The sequence below is a fragment of the Vicia villosa genome, linkage group LG4 (assembly GCF_029867415.1).
Source record: "Vicia villosa cultivar HV-30 ecotype Madison, WI linkage group LG4, Vvil1.0, whole genome shotgun sequence".
Lineage (NCBI taxonomy): Eukaryota > Viridiplantae > Streptophyta > Magnoliopsida > Fabales > Fabaceae > Vicia > Vicia villosa.
Window position 1 is genome coordinate 94782637 of NC_081183.1, and position 18624 is coordinate 94801260.

The window sequence follows — 18624 nt, forward strand, 5'->3', positions numbered from 1 at the left end:
GAATGTAACCCGTTACATGATTCATGTAACCGGTTACATGAGTGAAAAGTGGGAAAAACATAGTTTTTTTGGTCATGTAACCGGTTACATCACTGTTGTGCAGATTCTTCAAAACTTTAGAAATTCATAACTTTTGTTCCGTAAGTCCGTTTAACGCATACTTTATATTGTTCGAAAGCTAGTAAGACTTATTATCTAGGAAATTATCTCCAGTACCAACTTGTCGTTCTTCGACACGTTTAAACCCTATTTAGTGAGTTATTGCAAATAGAATTTTGTGCAATAAATCCCCCGAGAGTAGTTCAGTTCCGTAGAGTGAACCGAACGCCTCCATTGTCTTTGAGACTTATAAATTATGCTATAGAACATGTTGCACCAAGTATGATCACTTATGTGGTAAACCCATGGATATGTGATTATTGGATACATGTAAGTATTGTATATGAGTTATGTGATGAACTAATATAATATGATCATTAGTGGTTGTTATCCGTTGTTCGGGTTGAACGTTCGGAAGTTGGGTGCCTGTGTGACTAATGTATATGTATGCTGAAATATATTATTATATTGATACAGGTATATAGTGCATTATGTTTTATGCTATATTTATATACCTTGTTTCCTGATTGTATTGTGTGTGAGGTACTGATGGGGCAAACCTGCCATGACATCCAGTATAGGCGAATCCTGTGTACTTTTAAGGAGCACTGACAGGGCAAACTTGGTGTTAACTGGAGATTTCGTTTGAGAAGAGTGTCCTTCGAAGGTTTGGAGTTCGAAGGAAGATGATTATTAATGATCATCTTTGAAGATAAAAATGGCTACTGATGGCCATGCTTCGAGAGTGATGTTTAAGTTGGAACAAAGATAGTGAGCGCCGAAGCTAAATTCGAAAAGAATGGTCTTTGGGACTTAGACGTTTTCTGCGAAATATGCGAAGTACTGAAGCTTAGCGTGTTTTCGTGGCATTCTTGATTATAATTATGTTGCCACGCGTCGAAGGAAGATTCAGGCGGGATGATTTGAATTTCGAAGTAGTTTATGTAACCGCACGAAGACAGATGGCATCCCTGGATTTTCTATGGGCAACGTGGCATTAGATTAGTATAGGACCGTTAGGGTCGAAACTAGTATAAATAAGGGTCTTAATGTTAGGATTCCGTGTGTTCATTTTGTACAAATCACTCACATATTACTCAAGTATCAAGTGTTAAGAGAAAGAGTTCGCTGAGAAATGTACGTATGACACCAACACCAATTTAAATACATGTGTATTTCGCTTTTTATTCAAGTATCTCTCAATATTTATGCATTTCATTTATTTTATGTCATTTATATTCCTGCACTCTTTAATTTCATGTTATTTAACTTTGGAAGCATTTAACTTTTCTGCACTTTAAGATTCTTGCACTTTTACAATTCAGTCTTATGTTTTATCTTTAACTTACCTTTCGCTGATGTTATATTTACGGGTATAACAAGGTGATTGTTAATCTTTATTTCTTTGATTAAGTATTTCTTATTTCAAGACACACCAATCATAGACATAATTCGAACTATCATGAATAACAACCTATTTGACTATGTCCTAGGATCAATCTAGTCGATCCAGCGAGTAACCAAATCATATTTATTATAGTTTGGAAGACTAGCGGTTGTTTACCGGAAATCACCATAAACAAATTGGCATGCCCAGTGGGACAGTGTCAAGCAGATTGTTATTAATCGATTGTTTTGTTTTGTCTAGAAAACATCAAGACCTTGTATGAACCTTAGGAACGGTAAATTAACAAACAGTGCACAACCGATTCCCAAACGAAGGTACAGCAAGAAAATGGTCGTTACGGCCAGTGCAGGGGGAGATCAGGATCCCCCACAAGGGTCAGGAACTGGAGCGGCAAATTCCACGCATGTTTCGACTCCTACTCAAGGAGCGCAGGATATACTGGGTCCGACTGGATCGAGACCCATGGATAGTTCCCAGGCTATACCTGAAAATAATGCATCAACGACAGGGACTAATCCAGTTTCAATATCGACCACCGCGCCCCTATCTTCAAGTGCTAGCGGAATGGAGAACAAACAGTCAATATGGCATGCCAAATCCGTACATGACAGGTACACGGGGGGCAGTACCCACATATACCACGAATCTGACACCGTTTTCGCCAAATGTTGGTTCAGTAGGTCGAAGCGCACAAAACACTGGCTTCTCTGCCCAAATACCCAATTTTACCACAAGCAATCAAGCAGCATTCCGACAAGAGATGGTCGCAAGTAATCACGATATGTTAGGAACCCTGGCCAGAGAATTATCGTCAATCTTGCATCCATTAGCAATTAATATTTCTAATGCTAGTCGAGAGAATGTGGAGACTTTTCAAAAATTATCTTCCCAAATGAATCGAATGGCAGAATTCATGGGTGTTCCAAAACCCAAGCGTAGAAATAACCAATCCTCTTATCGAGAAGGAGACCCCATTCTAGAACGTATCCAAAATGCGGTGCCTCCGCCTGTTGCAACCACTGCTGGCGTGATTCCTCCGTCTGGTACAACCACTGCTGGCGTAATTCCTCCACAAAGAACAACAACGGTCGAAAGGAATCGGGTAATAGATTTAGAGGCTTCGAATCGAAGAACTATCCCCGTTCAGCAAGAGTTTGAGGAGGAAAGACCCAGATTAAGGGTAGTAGGTAGGGACGAACACCCAGACGAAGTAGTTAGAACATATTATGGTGGGAAGGTTGCAAGAAATCTCTTTGCCATAGGAAAGAACATGCACTTACCTTAGAGATTATCAAGATCAATAATAAGGGTAAAGGCTTTGAGATCGGAAGTGGCTGTGCCAACATCATCCTACAATCATAAGGTAAAACGTTAACTTAATTATTTTAAGTTAAAATTTATAGAGATGATTATGTTGGGAAATCCAAATACCTTGGTTGGAATGTTATCAGGACTCGAGTTATGGCTCTCTACAACAAAAACATTACTGCCACCTTTTAAAGGTGATTCTTCAGAAGATACCTTTTCACCCGGTGAAGTAAGTTTCGAAGATCTAGATCCTTTTTCTTTTCTTGAAGGAGTGACAGCCTTCTGCCTTTTCTTTTGGGCTTGTCTGGTTCGAGGTGGAGATTTGTCGTCGTCATCTGAAACAACTACTTGAGAAGCTTTACGCTTCGAATGTGGCGGAGGCTTCGAGCTCTGAAAATGGAGATTGAGTAAAGTAAGTACGATTCACAGGATATACAAATAGAATATAAAGCATGTATATACCGTGGGTTTCTTGTCAGTGGTGATAGAGTCACTCCCACTTGGCTTGTTGCTCTTTGAAACTTCAGAAGCTTTTTGCACAGGGACTTCTTTGATCTTTCTCTTTCGAGTAATAGCTGCAAGTGAAATTGGAATCAGTGTTTTAGTAGAAAAGGAAAAGCTAGTCGAAAGAATGTCTAAACCCAAACCTTCAGGTATTGGAGTCAAGACACGAACATGTTCAAGATTTATATGGAGATGTCCTTTGAAGGTATCCAGGGTATGCTTAGTCGGGACCACTCGTTCAACGCGTTTTTTAGTTTGTTCTTGAACAATTTTAAAAGCATTCTCACACACAAACCAGTCTGGGAAAGGAGGGCTCAAACCATACCAAAATCAGCGCTTGGCAATGGAGGGAATTTTGGAGGATTAAGTTTGAAAGCCACTTCATAACGCAGTTCTGGTCGAACAGACGGAGGCAGTTTCAACTTATCCAGTTTAGCAGAAAACTTTTCACGTAAAATAACTGCAGCTTCACGAACAGTCCGACTAAGATCATCAGGCCTGTAAATAGTTTCAAAGAATTTTTGAAAGGCTTGTATTTCTTTAATATGAGTCGAAGTACCTTTCTGAAAGTTTTCCTGCACATCAGCAAAAGCTTCAGTTAGTTCTCGAGTAAGGCTTTCAGCATCAAAGATTTGCATGGTGTAGTAGTCTGTCCACCATTGTTGGAAATCTGGGGTAGAATAAAAGGCAGGTTCGAAAGGAATAGGGGAAAGATTGGCAGGACCAGTGTATCTGGCAATTTTTGATTCGCATTCTTCTTCAGCCAGATGTAAAGTGTGTAAACACATATGGTTCCTTTTCTCATACAGACATTTGGGTTTTACTTGAACCAATCCAAATTGCCTCGATACCAGATTTGGTTGGTAGCAGAGAAGAACACATTGGCTTTTGGAGGGGCGAAGACGGTGATAGAATAACCTTGGGGTAAGGAAAGCTTCCCAAATAATCATGGATTCAGCCTCTTGATCTTGAGATATTGTTGGAAACTTTCGAGTGAACCATTCAGGACCCACTGTCTTGTTTACGAATGGAACCATCGAAGGGTTGAATTGATGACACTGAGCAAACATCACGACATATGCTAAAAAATGTTCGCGAAGCTTCCCGGTCTCTTCTTTTGGGGTTAGCAAAGCCAACCTGGTTCCTTCTACAGTTCGATTTCTAATGTTTGGATCTTCTTCGTTCACAACACCTCGAAATGGGAGTTGAGCCTCGAAAGTAGCATTGAGCCACAATTGTAGCAGCCAGAAGGGACCAGCGAAAAGCAAGGAACTTGCTTTATAATTCTTAACAAGGTCTGTTGCTTCACCTAGGTTCTCATAGAGAAACCCTAGAATTAACTAGCTCAGGATTAGTTTTGTTCCAGCATGTAGTTGATTGGCCATACAAAGATACCTTTTCGCTACTTGTATGGACCTAGAACAGAAGACGCATCTCGAGAGCCATAAGGCTAAGAAAGGAATATGCTCTTCGTCTGAGACTACCTCATTGTTTTCGTCATGATATTGTTGAATGAACGCAGTGTAAGTAACAGTTGCTTCGGTAAAGTTAATAGTATCAGTATCCATGACGTTGGGGTCGAAGATCTCTTCGGTTGGTCGAAGCCCCGTGATAGCAGCTATGTCGAAAAGAGTGGGGTGATCATTCCACATGGAAGATGGAAAGTGTTATGGGAAGAATCCCAGAAATGAACTGACGCAACTAGCATGGTTTGGTTGTATTCTAAACCAGTCTTGGACAGTTGGATTAAATCGTAGATGCTCAGTTGTTTCCAGAAAGAAGCCTTGTGTTTCTCTACTCTTTCTAGCCAGGCATAGTACAGTTCAGGGTCTTTTTCTAAGGGAATTGACCTAAAAACTTTCACAAAATTGGTTACATAGTTTAACCTAATTTTCTCTAGGGTTGAAGGGGTTACGGTCGAAGTATCTTCTGCACCATCAGGATCTGCTAAGATAGGACGGCCATCTTCATCTATTTTGTTCTTACTAACTAAAGGCCTAGTTTTATAATAAGCAGGAAAGAATTTACTCAGAGAGGAGTTAGTTTCTCCAGGTAAAGGACCCATGAAGGCATGAGTTTTTCCAGAAAGTTCAAAGGGAATGATTACCTGAGAAGCGTAAATGGCGCGCGCTTCTGCAGTATTTGGGTTTGGTACCCACTCTTGATTCCCTATCCGTGCTGACTGTTGAAGTTTCAAAGCTGGTTGAAGAACGTTTGAGGAAGACGCCATGAGTAAGTTTGATTCTGGAAATGGGTTTGAATATGACCAGGAATGTTCTTATCTGTAGAGGAATAAGAAATAGAGGTGAAAGTTATATGAAGGTGAGAGTTCAGGTATTTAAAGGTTTAATGGAAACCCTTTTAAATCTTTTAGGTAAAAACCAAGAGACACGCGGCAGGTGTTGATTTAATCCAACAGCGGTCGAATAGTTATTAGCTTCATTCCTAGCATATAGGAGTAATGATCATGAAGTAAGACCAGAACATGGGAATGTAAGTTATGAGTAGACATCTTTGAAAATGACAAGACGTTTTGGAAACAGAGTCATAAATGATTATGACGTCAGTCAATGGTCTCGGAACTCTAAAATGAAATCTTGTTACAGCAAGAAACGCCTATTTCTCTTGTTTTTCGAAATAGGCATTTATTGGGGGCAATTTGTTAACTGGAGATTTCGTTTGAGAAGAGTGTCCTTCGAAGGTTTGGAGTTCAAAGGAAGATGGTTATCAATGATCATCTTTGAAGATAAAAATGGCTACTTATGGCCATGCTTCGAGAGTGATGTTTAAGTTGGAACAAAGATAGTGAGCGCCGAAGCTAAATTCGAAAAGAATGGTCTTTGGGACTTAGACGTTTTCTGCGAAATATGCGAAGTACTGAAGCTTAGCGTGTTTTCGTGGAATTCTTAATTATAATTATGTTGCCACGCGTCCAAGGAAGATTCAGGCGGGATGATTTGAATTTCGAAGTAGTTTATGTAACCGCACGAAGACATATGGCATCCCTGGATTTTCTATGGGCAACGTGGCATTAGATTAGTATAGGACCGTTAGGGTCGAAACTAGTATAAATAAGGGTCTTAATGTTAGGATTCCGTGTGTTCATTTTGTACAAATCACTCACATATTACTCAAGTATCAAGTGTTAAGAGAAAGAGTTCGCTGAGAAATGTACGTATGACACCAACACCAATTTAAATACATGTGTATTTCGCTTTTTATTCAAGTATCTCTCAATATTTCTGCATTTCATTTATTTTATGTCATTCATATTCTTGCACTCTTTAATTTCATGTTATTTAACTTTCGAAGCATTTAACTTTTCTGCACTTTAAGATTCTTGCACTTTTACAATTCTGTCTTATGTTTTATCTTTAACTTACCTTTCGCTGATGTTATATTTACGTGTATAACAAGGTGATTGTTAATCTTTATTTCTTTGATTAAGTATTTCTTATCTCAAGACACACCAATCATAGACATAATTCGAACTATCATGAATAACAACCTATTTGACTATGTCCTAGGATCAATCTAGTCGATCCTGCGAGTAACCAAATCATATTTATTATAGTTTGGAAGACTAGCGGTTGTTTACCGGAAATCACCGTAAACACCTGGATATGATGTCCAGTTTAGGAAAATCCTATGTGCGACACATTATATGCTTGAATTGGAGCAGGCCTAGCTACTAGGCATACACTTGAGCTACCATTGCGATGTCCTGGCGAAGATGCGAAAGGGCGTTTCCGTGCTGGCGTTATAAAAGCATCGGCGTGCTTAGTAGGGTGGGGGTTGCGATGCCACTTAGGCAATACGTAGAGGATTAACTCACCTCTAGTGGTGCCACGTAGGTAATGCCACTAGGCTTTCGCCCGGTGGGCCCATGTAGCCTTGATGGCGTATTTGCCACTGTGGCGATCACATCTGCGTATGGTGATTGACGGGGCCGTGACGCCACATAGGCAATGTCACCGTAGTAACTCGTCACAGATAGATTCCCATGTAGGACTTATCCGATTCACTTGCGGTGTGCGTGTGCAAGTCTCTTGACAATTAGACATGGGAGGTAACCCATCGAGGGTGTGATTATATGACCGACATAGAGGCATTAACGTGCTCCTGGATTCCTCGTACACGGGTACGGGTCTGCATACTTGTGTGTTGTTTGTGTGCTTGTTGCTATCTCATTGGTTAGTTACGGGACTACTAATGGTGATATTGTCCTTGTTGTGTATTTGTACCAAGCCGTGAGGAAAACTCTGGATCCACAGCATATTCGTTTGTTTGTATGCACCTTGTAGAACCGAGTGAACCCGTAAGATAGGGGAACTCACTAAGATTTAGTAATCTCACCCCAATCTTCTTATTATTTTTTTCAGAAACAGGTTAGAAGTAGAAGAATTGCTAGATGGTTTGTCGTGAAGACGGTGGACGAGCAGATGACAGAATGACCTCATCATATCTTATCTTTCCGCTGTGTATTATTATTGACAAGCTAATTGTATACATTTTGTTCAAGAATGAAATCATATATGATTTTTAATTCTTGTCATTTTTTCTGCTTATGTATGTTTCTTGTACCATTTTAGCATCGCTACACATTATTCTACACTTATATGTACGGGGTAATACATGATTGGACCCCTAATTCTGAATGATAAATATATTGTTATAATAATATTAAAATAATTATATTTTAAATAAAAATATTCAACTTATATTTCGATCATATTTTACAGTTTTTGTTATTTTTCTATTGAGTTTAAAGGTAGTGCACTGACAATGTAAATAAACTTTACACATACATCCAATCAAAATACTTACACTTGCCATGTCATATTAATTTTTTTTAATTAAAAGTATGTTTTAATTAGATACATGGTTGTGATTGGTTGACAGTGTAAAAACATTTTACATTGTCAGTGCATATCCCTTTTTCTCTTTACTATTTATTTTGTTAGTTCAATCATGTTTCACAAACTAAAGTACACACGGTAAATCTAAATTCTTAATAATTTTTAAATTATTGGAACTCAAGTTTGGCATCTTTTAGAATATATATATATATATATATATATATATATATATATATATATATATATATATATATATATATATATATATTTTATTGTAGTCTTAATAAGACTTAATAATTAAGAAATGTGAGTAATATAATTATATTTATTAAATAATTTGGAAGTACTAGTATAAAGTAATATAAAAAGAAGTTGGAGTTTTAATCGAAACTTTCAAAAATAACATTTAAATATGTGACAAGTAAAAAACTCAATGGATTTTAGAAAATGTTAATGATTACTCATAATTTGAATGATTGGTTATTATAATGATTTTATAATTTGTTGGTGGTTTGTGTGTTTATTTGCATTTTTTCCTACACTGTGTTAGGTTTAGGATAATTCTAATATCTTGCTATTTCGTGAAACTCTGTCTTTTATTTTGACTCTTCCTTTCATTTTTTTATAATATTATTTTTTGTTGTTAAACAAATTTAATACTATATATTTTAAAATTAGAATATATTTGTAATTATTATACTTAAAAAATAATATTTATTATAAATTTTTTTTATGAAAATATTTTTTTTAAATTGTAATATCTTATTTACTGAAAGTTATAATAAATGACGTAATTTAATTCACTTTATGGCGGTCTGAACCGACACATTTTACCTAAGTTAGTTTTCGCATTATTCCGCTTGTTTTTCATTGTACCTATTTATTTATATTTTAAGGGTCATTTATTTATATTTTAAGGGTCATGCTAACATGTGCCCTTATGGAACATGTTAAGGATACTATAATTAGAAAAAGTTAAATGTAATTAAATGTAATAAAGTCATGTTTAAAGTTTTGATACATTGAATGCACGCATTCTAAAAAAATATTTCTATAAATATCTAATTAACTTGTGCCTTTGGAGCACATGTTAGCTTTTCTCATATTTTAATTATATTAAATTATATTAACTTTTCCTCTTTTTACTGTTGTTTATCTTTTTTTTATAGAGTACTTAATTTTTAGTATTAACCGATATATTTTTTTATGTTAATAATTTTCATATTTTTATGTTGGACTTTTACTGTTGTTTATCTGTTTTTCTAGGTTTTCTCTTTGCATCATCATCACTTTGCTTTTATCCTGTCACTTCTTAAACTATGTGCAACTTATAATTTACTCTTTGATTGGATTTGATTCAGTTTTTAGGTTAAATTTATATTTGGATTCATTTACTCGTCATCATGTTTTTTGATCACGAGTGTGGTCTGGATTTGCTCCATACTCATTTTTTTTTTTTTTATAACTACTCCATACTCATTCTTTAACTTGTAGAAAATATGCAAATTTTCTAATTGAATGCAGGCAATTCAATTAATTAGTAAATGGTTAATTTAAATCATGGTTTTAAATTGCGCGTTGCGATTGCGGTTATTGCGTCTGTTGCGATGCGAATTGCGGCCGTTGCGGCGTGTATTTTTTTAAAGGAAGTGTTTGAAATATTATATTGAAAAACACTTAATTTTTTTATGTTTTTTCATCTTAATCTTAATCTTAATAAATCCAAGGTTGTTATGATGACAACCCTAAACACATGTCATCATGATAATAATTTTTGGTAAAACCCTAACTATTCAATTTACAATTTTGTCCCTACAATAAAAATAAATAATAATAATAATAAATATAATAAACATAATAATTATAATTATAATAGTATATTAAAATTAATTTTAGCCTACATCAATATTAATCATAATATAATAAAAGAAAATAACCATAAAAAATGACAAAAATTTCAATTTAATATATTTTAAAGCATTTGTTTTATTAATTTTATAACTTATATTATATTAATATATATTAAGATATATTTTAAAACATTTGTTTTATTAATTTTATAACTTATATTATTATTATTAATATATTATCTCCCTTTCCTTTCAATTAGTTATCTATTTTTTTAACCATAAAATGGTCAAAATTTCTATTTAATATATTTTAAAGCATTTGTTTTATTAATAGCTTATATTAAGATATATTTTAAAACATTTGTTTTATTAATTTTATAACTTATATTATTATTATTAATATATTATCACCCTTTCAATTAGCTATCTATTTTTTTAACCATAAAAAATGGTCAAAATTTCTATTTAATATATTTTAAAGCATTTGTTTTATTAATTTTATAACTTATATTATTATTAATAGATTATCACCCATTCAATTAGTTATCTATTTTTTTTACTATACATCTTCACTCGCACGACTTATTTTATACTAATTTTAAAATTTTTATTTTTGCTATTTTTTTATTCTCATATGTTTCCTCTTTTATTTTTTAAAATTTATATCATTTGTTTAATATTTCATGATTTAGGAATTCATATAATTTTTCTTAATTTTATACTTAATTCATAAAATTATTTAAATAATTATAAAAACAAAGGTCAAATCTTACCCCTATTTTTTAAACATATTTTTTATAAATTTTATCCATTTTTTATATCAATTTATTAATTTTCAGTTTAATATATTTTTTTGAAAAAAAATCATTTCTATAAGATTCTCTATTGAATAACAATGTAACTATTAAAATGTTTTTCTCTTAAATTTAATAATAAAAATTAATAGATTATTATTATGATGATACCATAAAAACCCATCAAAAGTTCTATTTAATGTATTTTAAAATATTTATTTTATTAATTTTATAACTTTCATTCTTATTAATATATTAAGATTAATTAGACCCTACATTAATATTAATAATAATATAACATAATATAATAATGCTAATAATAATAATAGAATCCAACTATCACTATTATAAATAATAATAGTAATAAAAATATAATGTTTAATTAAAATTAATATATGGTAAAATATATTAATACAAAAAAATTAAAAATGAGTTGAATTTGTGCTCTTCAAAATTAATTTTTTTATTTAAATTAATTTTTTAATTTTATATTCAACCAAGAAATTGAATAGTTATTCATACAAAAATAAGCAAATATCTCATTTATCTTATTACTCTAATTCTCACATTTTATATAAGAAATCAACGATTCTCAATTTAATAGCTAATAATAATATAATAATAATAACCATAGTAATAATAATAATTATTATTATAATAATGTAACTTTGAAATATTTTTTATTAGTTTTATATAATAAAAATAAATAATTAATACCTTATTATTATGAAACCATAAAAAGTCCTCAAAATTTCAATTTAATATATTTTAAAGCATTTGGTTATTAATTTTATAACTTCTATTATAATTAATATATTATCACCCTTTCAATTAGTTATATATTTTTTTAACTATATATCTTCACTCACACGACTCTTTTTATACTGATTTTAAATTTTTTATTTTTAACATTTTTTATTCTCATATGTTTCCTCTTTTATTTTCTAAAATTTGTATAATTTCCACAATTATTGGTACAAGTAAGAATGGATTTGAAGTCCTAGGACAGGATACGCACCTAATGGGTGACCCATGTTAGTGGTTTGGAACATTAGGGGCTTGAATAAAATTTCGAGGTACACTGAGGTTAAAACCCATCTCAGATTCTTAAATGTGCCTTAGATTGCGTTATTAGAAACTCGGGTTAAACTAGGGGCTGGATTAGTATTTTTTATGCTCATAACCTTCTCATTCAAAGGAGGCGACTTTGGAATGATATTGAGAAGATTGCTGGTATGATTCATGGGCCATGGGCAGTAATAGGAGATTATAACAATGTCATAAATTTCATTAATAGGATTGGCGGCACCCCTGTTCACCAAACTGAAGTAGCAGACTTGGAAATGATGATGAAAAATACGCAACTGTTTGAGCACGATACGAGGGGCCATTACTACACGTGGTCAAATCATCATATCAATGGCCTTATTTACTCAGGAATTGACCATGTTTTATGTAATATGGATTGGTTTGCTGGATTCCCGAACTGTATTGTGGATGTGTTAAATAGTCACGTTTCGGATCACTCTCCGCTACTCATAAACATCAAAGGAGCGCCTACGGTGAAACTGAGACAGCAACCGAGATTCAAATTTCTGAACAGTGTGGTGAATCATAAAGACTATATGCAGACGGTTATGAATAGCTGGAACCCGAGTGTTGCCGGTAAACCTATGTATGCTGTGTGGAGAAAATTGAAGAGGATGCAGCCCCTGTTAAGAGGTTTGAATAGGAATATGACAGTTGATATTCAAAAGTTGAAAAGTTATAGAACTCAACTGGACATTGCGCAAAGTCATCTAGCAGGTGACTTATTTAATACTGAGCTAGCTGCCGAGGTTAAGGATCTCACAACTAAACTCCTTGTGCCTACTGAGGAAGAGGAAAAAAGTTTGAGACAAAGAGCCAAAGTCGATTGGTTAAAGTTGGGTGATTGCAACAACGCTTACTTCCACGCCATTATTCGTGGTAAGCATAAACAAACCAGTCTCCATAATCTTGAAGATACTCGAGGGAAGAAGCTTACTGATATGGCTGAGATCGAGACTGAGATTCTCCAATTTTATAGAAGTATCGTTGGAACAAAAAGAGATATTGTTAGACATGTGGATATGGATGCTATGCGGAAAGGCCCTCAACTCAGTGAGATACATAAACAAAGTTTGATCCTCCCTGTAACAGAGACGAAAATATGGAGAGCTGTGAAAAATATTGGGGAAAATAAGGCTCCGGGCATGGACGGATACACCTCCAAGTTTTTCAAAAGCACCTGGAATGTGATTAAAAAGGATGTTGATGCCGCTGTCCAAGATTTTTTTGCTCAGAATCGGCTGTTTGCTGCTGTAAATTGTGCAGTGGTTACTCTTACAGATGGTAAAAGACATGAGGCCCATTGCTTGTTGCAGCACTTTGTACAAAATTATTTCTAAGATTTTGACAACAAGACTGAGCAAGGTTATATCCGAAGTCACGGATGAGAGCCAATCGGCGTTTACTCCTTGTCGAGTGATTCATGACAACATTATGTTGGCTCAAGAACTAATGAAAGGCTATAGTAGAAAACAAATCTCTCCCCGGTGTGCAATCTAAATGGATATTCAAAAGCCGTATGATACCGTTGAGTGGGACGCTTTGGATCAAGTAATGAGAGAAATGAGTTTCCCGGAGAAGTTTGTTGGCTGGATTATGACGTGTGTTAGAACTGTTTCATACAGATTTTCCATAAATGGCTATATGACTGCAGAGTTAAAAGCACAGCGAGGCTTGCGACAGGGAGACCCGATTTCGCCGTTGCTTTTTGTGCTCGTCATGGAGTATTTACATAGATGTTTACAAAAGCTAAAGGAGAATCACAACTTCAACTTTCATCCCCGGTGCGAGAAGCTGGGCATTATCAATATTTGCTTTGCGGATGATCTTATCCTTTTCCTGCGAGGGGATGAGAGTTCGGTTAAGTTACTTATGGAGAAGTTCCAAATTTTTTATGACTCGACTGGTTTTGTGGCTCACCCTCAGAAGTGCAAGTTGTATTTTGGTGGTGTCACCAACCATATCCAAGAGGTGATCTGTGGCTGGACAGGTTTTGCTAGAGGTTCCCTCCCTTTCAAATACCTGGGAGTGCCGTTAGCTAGTAAAAGAGTCACGATATAGTAGTTTCAGCCATTGATTGAGAAGATTATGATGCGGATTCGTCACTGGACAACCAATCTTTTGAGCTATGCGGGCCGGTTCCAATTGATCAAAAGCATCTTATTCGCCGTTACCTCTTATTGGATGCAAATCTTCCCAATTCCGCAAAAGGTTCTGAATCATATAGAGGCGCTGTGTCGAGGTTTTCTCTGGAGTGGTAAAAGTGGTAGCACGAGGAAAGCTCCTGTAGCATGGGATACGGTTTGTCGACCGAAGGGAGCTAGAGGCCTCAATCTTATATTTCTGAAAGCTTGGAATCTTGCTACTATTGGAAAATTATTATGGAATTTACAAGCTAAAGCTGACAAGCTATGGGTGCGGTGGCTGAATGCTTACTACATCAAGAATAACGAGGTCATGGCATGGCAGGTGAGAGCAAGCTGTTCATGGACTGTGAAAAAAATGATGAAATATCGAGATGATATTAAGGATATGCAGTATTGGCAGGATATTTTACAAGGTAAGCAGTTCAAAACTAAACTGCTTTATATTGCCATACGGGGTACGATGAACAAGGTTGAGTGGCGACACATGACAATGCACAATTTGGCTCGACCACGTGCTATTTTCCTTTTGTGGTTGGTACTGCATGGTAAACTGTCTACTAAGGACAGATTGTTAAAATTTGGGATTAGCGTGAATCCGACGTGTGAATTTTGTAATAATTTGGAGAGCATTCACCACCTTTTCTTTGAATGTAGCCATGTCCATATGGTTTGGAAAGGTATATTGGAGTGGTTGGGATTGCACAGAAGCCCGCATGGTTGGAATGAAGAGAGTATTTGGCTAATGTCCGAAACACATAAAAAAGGATGGATGTGGCAGCTTCTGAAAATTGCTTGTGCAGAAATAATCTATGAAGTGTGGAAGAATCGAAATGAGAAGATTTTCTCCCAAAAGGATATTGAACGAAATTTATTAGGAAAGATTATTGATATTATTGTAGCTAGAGGTATTAAGAATAGGAAGATTAGATCTCACATTAATGTGAGTACTAATAGAATTATTAGGTAGCCTGGATCCTTGCGATCGGTGTGTACTTCATTATTTTTGGTTTTAATAAAGATATGCTTTTTGATCCAAAAAAAAAATGTAAAATTTAATTTGTTTAATATTTCATGATTTTGGAGTTCATATAATTTTTCTTAATTTTATACTTAACTCATAACATTATTTAAATAATTATAAAAACAAATATCAAATCTAACAAGACCCCTATTTTTTTAAACCTATTTTTTAAATTTGCATCCATATTTTATATAAATTCATTAATTTTTACTTTAATATCTTTTTAAAAAACTTTTCATTTCTATAAGATTCTCTATTTAATAACAGTGAAACTATTAAAACGTTTTTCTCTTAATATATTATAAGAACAATTAATACGTTATTATTATGAAATCATAAGAACCCATCAAAAATTCTATTTAATGTTTTTAAAGTATTTAATTTATTAATTTTATAACTTCCATTCTTATTAATATATTATAACTCTTTCAATTATTTGTCTATTTTCTTAACTATACATCTTCACTAACTTGACTCTATATATAGATTTTAAAAATTTCATTTTAGCAATTTCTTTTCATTCTCATATGTTTCTTCTTTCATTTTCTAATATGTGTATCATTTATTTAAAATTTTATGTGCAAATTTGTAAGTTCATGTGTTTTCTCTTTTATTTTTCAAAATATATATTATTTGTTTAAAACTTCATGTGCGGGTTTTGAAGATATATATGAGAATTTTGTTGAAAGATAAATTCTCATAGAGAAAGGTAGACTCTATAACATTTTAATTTTTGTTTCTTTTATTTTTCTTTAACATCACACCATTAAACATATATTAAATTATATTAACAACTTTTCTTTCTATTCATTCTCCTTTTTATGTAAGTTTTTATGTTATTGCGTTGTATTGTAAAACTTTCATTGTAAACTGTATATTTTTTTTATGTATTTTTAACCTTGAGTGTTAATATTATGAATTACAGTTAAAATATAGATTCTAATATGAAGATTTTTCCATTGCATATCAACAACAATGTATAGGGTGAAGATTATTTAATAAGGTGTGTATTTTTTTTCACCTTTCTATTAATTTTTGTAATTTTCAATTAGTATTACTACTCATTTTTGTATCATCAATTACTCTTACAAGAGTCATGTATAATTTTTTTTAATTTTTTGTAATGTAATTTAACTTATTTTTTTATTTCTCGCATAAATTCAGTATTCTCTGGTTTATGTGTTAAGTTAAAGACTCAACTTACTATATTGTATTGATTTACTGAATATGTTACACTCTTTTATAATAATTTGCTTGAATATCAATATAATTTTTATTTACATGTATAATTATTATTTCATTTTGATATGTATTGCATTCAATATTTGACTCTATTACATAAAAGTGGATTGAATTTTTAATTATTTTATTTACGATTATCAAAGTATTCCTTTCTTATTAAAATATATTACAAATCAAAGTTGAAATCTACATATGGTGTTATATCCATATCAAATATCTTGAAGTATACTTTGTGAATTTAATAAAATCAAAGTTGGAATCTACATATGGTGTTATATCCATACCAAATATCTTGAAGTGTATTTTGTGGATTTAATAATAAAATCAAATAAAAATAGAAATTTACATTTACAGCAAAAGAATCTACACATATTATGATAGGATGACTTTCAAGAGACAACCAAACTTAAGAAACAACTCAAAAATATATTTTATTTTTTAATAAAGGTTTTTTTTTTATTTTTGATTATTTAATAATTATTCTTTATTACATCTCATTATTTTTTATTTTGCATAATAAAATAATTATAATACTATTAACTACGTTCATGTTACATAATGAATGAGTTATAAATTTATATATTATAGATATTAATTTTATAAAAAAATTCAATTCGTTGTACACATGTATTTATTAAAAGATTTTCAATTTTATATTTATAGAAGAAAACCACGTATGTATATCTTTTAAATAATGATTTTTTATTACATTCTATTAGAATATTAGAACAAGAATTATAAACTCAATTTGATATCTAAATTAAAACTCAGAAAATAAAAGTTTTTTAATTCAGTTGATACATGAAAAAGTTTCCCTAAATATATGTTAATAAATATTAATCATATAAATAAAATAAATTAGTAGATATTTTATTTAACAACTATAATTAATTATTTAATTTTTTGACGGATAATTAATTATTTAATTGATTCAAAGAAAATATATTGTTGTAATGAATTGTTTCTTAACAAAATAAAATTTTAATATTTTTTTACATTCCTAATAAATTATTATATAGAAAAATTATTTGGTCACAGTTTTATTAATTCATCTTAAAATTTGAATATTTAAAATAAATAGTTGAATAAATGAATTACTAAAATACATTTTTCATTATTTTTTGAACTTCTCATATTTCTCAACCTAGCATTTCAAATGCTTTATTAATTTTTATTACTTTCAACTAATATTATTGATAAATTTTATAACGGCCAACTAATATTGTTAATAATTTGTTTAACTTTATTTACTATTAATTTTATATTAAAAAGTGATATATGAAAGTGTTTTTTGTTGTAACTAATGTATACTATTACTTTAATTTATCAAAATTTAACTGATACATGATTTCTAAAAGTATAAGCATAAACATAATAAATACATAAATTCTTAATTATGCACACAACCGCGCATGGCGCGGGTCACAATCTAGTTATATACTAAATAAATTGAGTTTTAGAAATCTAATATATTGATTTTTGATGAAAATACTTAAAAAAACATGATGAAAATTGTCCGATGGGGGTTCCGAATACATTCGGAGGCGAGATTTTAAAATACTTACTATTGTTTTAATAATAAATAAATTTAATCGTTGTGATGGATTATAAGCAACATACCATACAAGTAATATCTAATGAATTAAATATTTACATTTATATCCTATAATATATTTTTAGCTAGACTCTAATAATTATCACAAATTACAATTAAAGCTATAACTTTATTAATTAAAATTTTATATATAAATAAAATGCAACATTTTCAAATAAAAATATATGTAAATAATAGTGGAAACTAGGAAATGTGCGGTAGAGGTTGCTAATATTGGATCATTCTACTCCTTCAATGGAATTCTTCAATTTCTTATTATATAATTTCTTTTTTATTAATTAAAATTACTTAAAAAATCATACACAAAAGACCTTATTTTCTAATATTACTTTCTTCCCCGACTCCACTTTCTTATTTTTCTCGTTTTTTATTTAGTTATTTAATTATATATTCTAGATGTAATTAATAATAATCTTTTAAAGTATGATTGTGATATTCAAATATTTAATGTATCATCTTCTAATATTATTTTTTGTTTAACTTTTAATGTTTTAATGTTCTAATATTATTTTTTGTTTAATTTTTAATTTTTAATGTTTTATTCTTTAATGTTTTTTGTTTTATGTAAGGCAACGGTATTTTAATGTATTTTATTTTATATTTTTTTAAGTTTTATTTACATTATTTTATTAATTATTTTATAATTTATAAATAAAATATTTATTTAGACCACTAAATGATTATATTT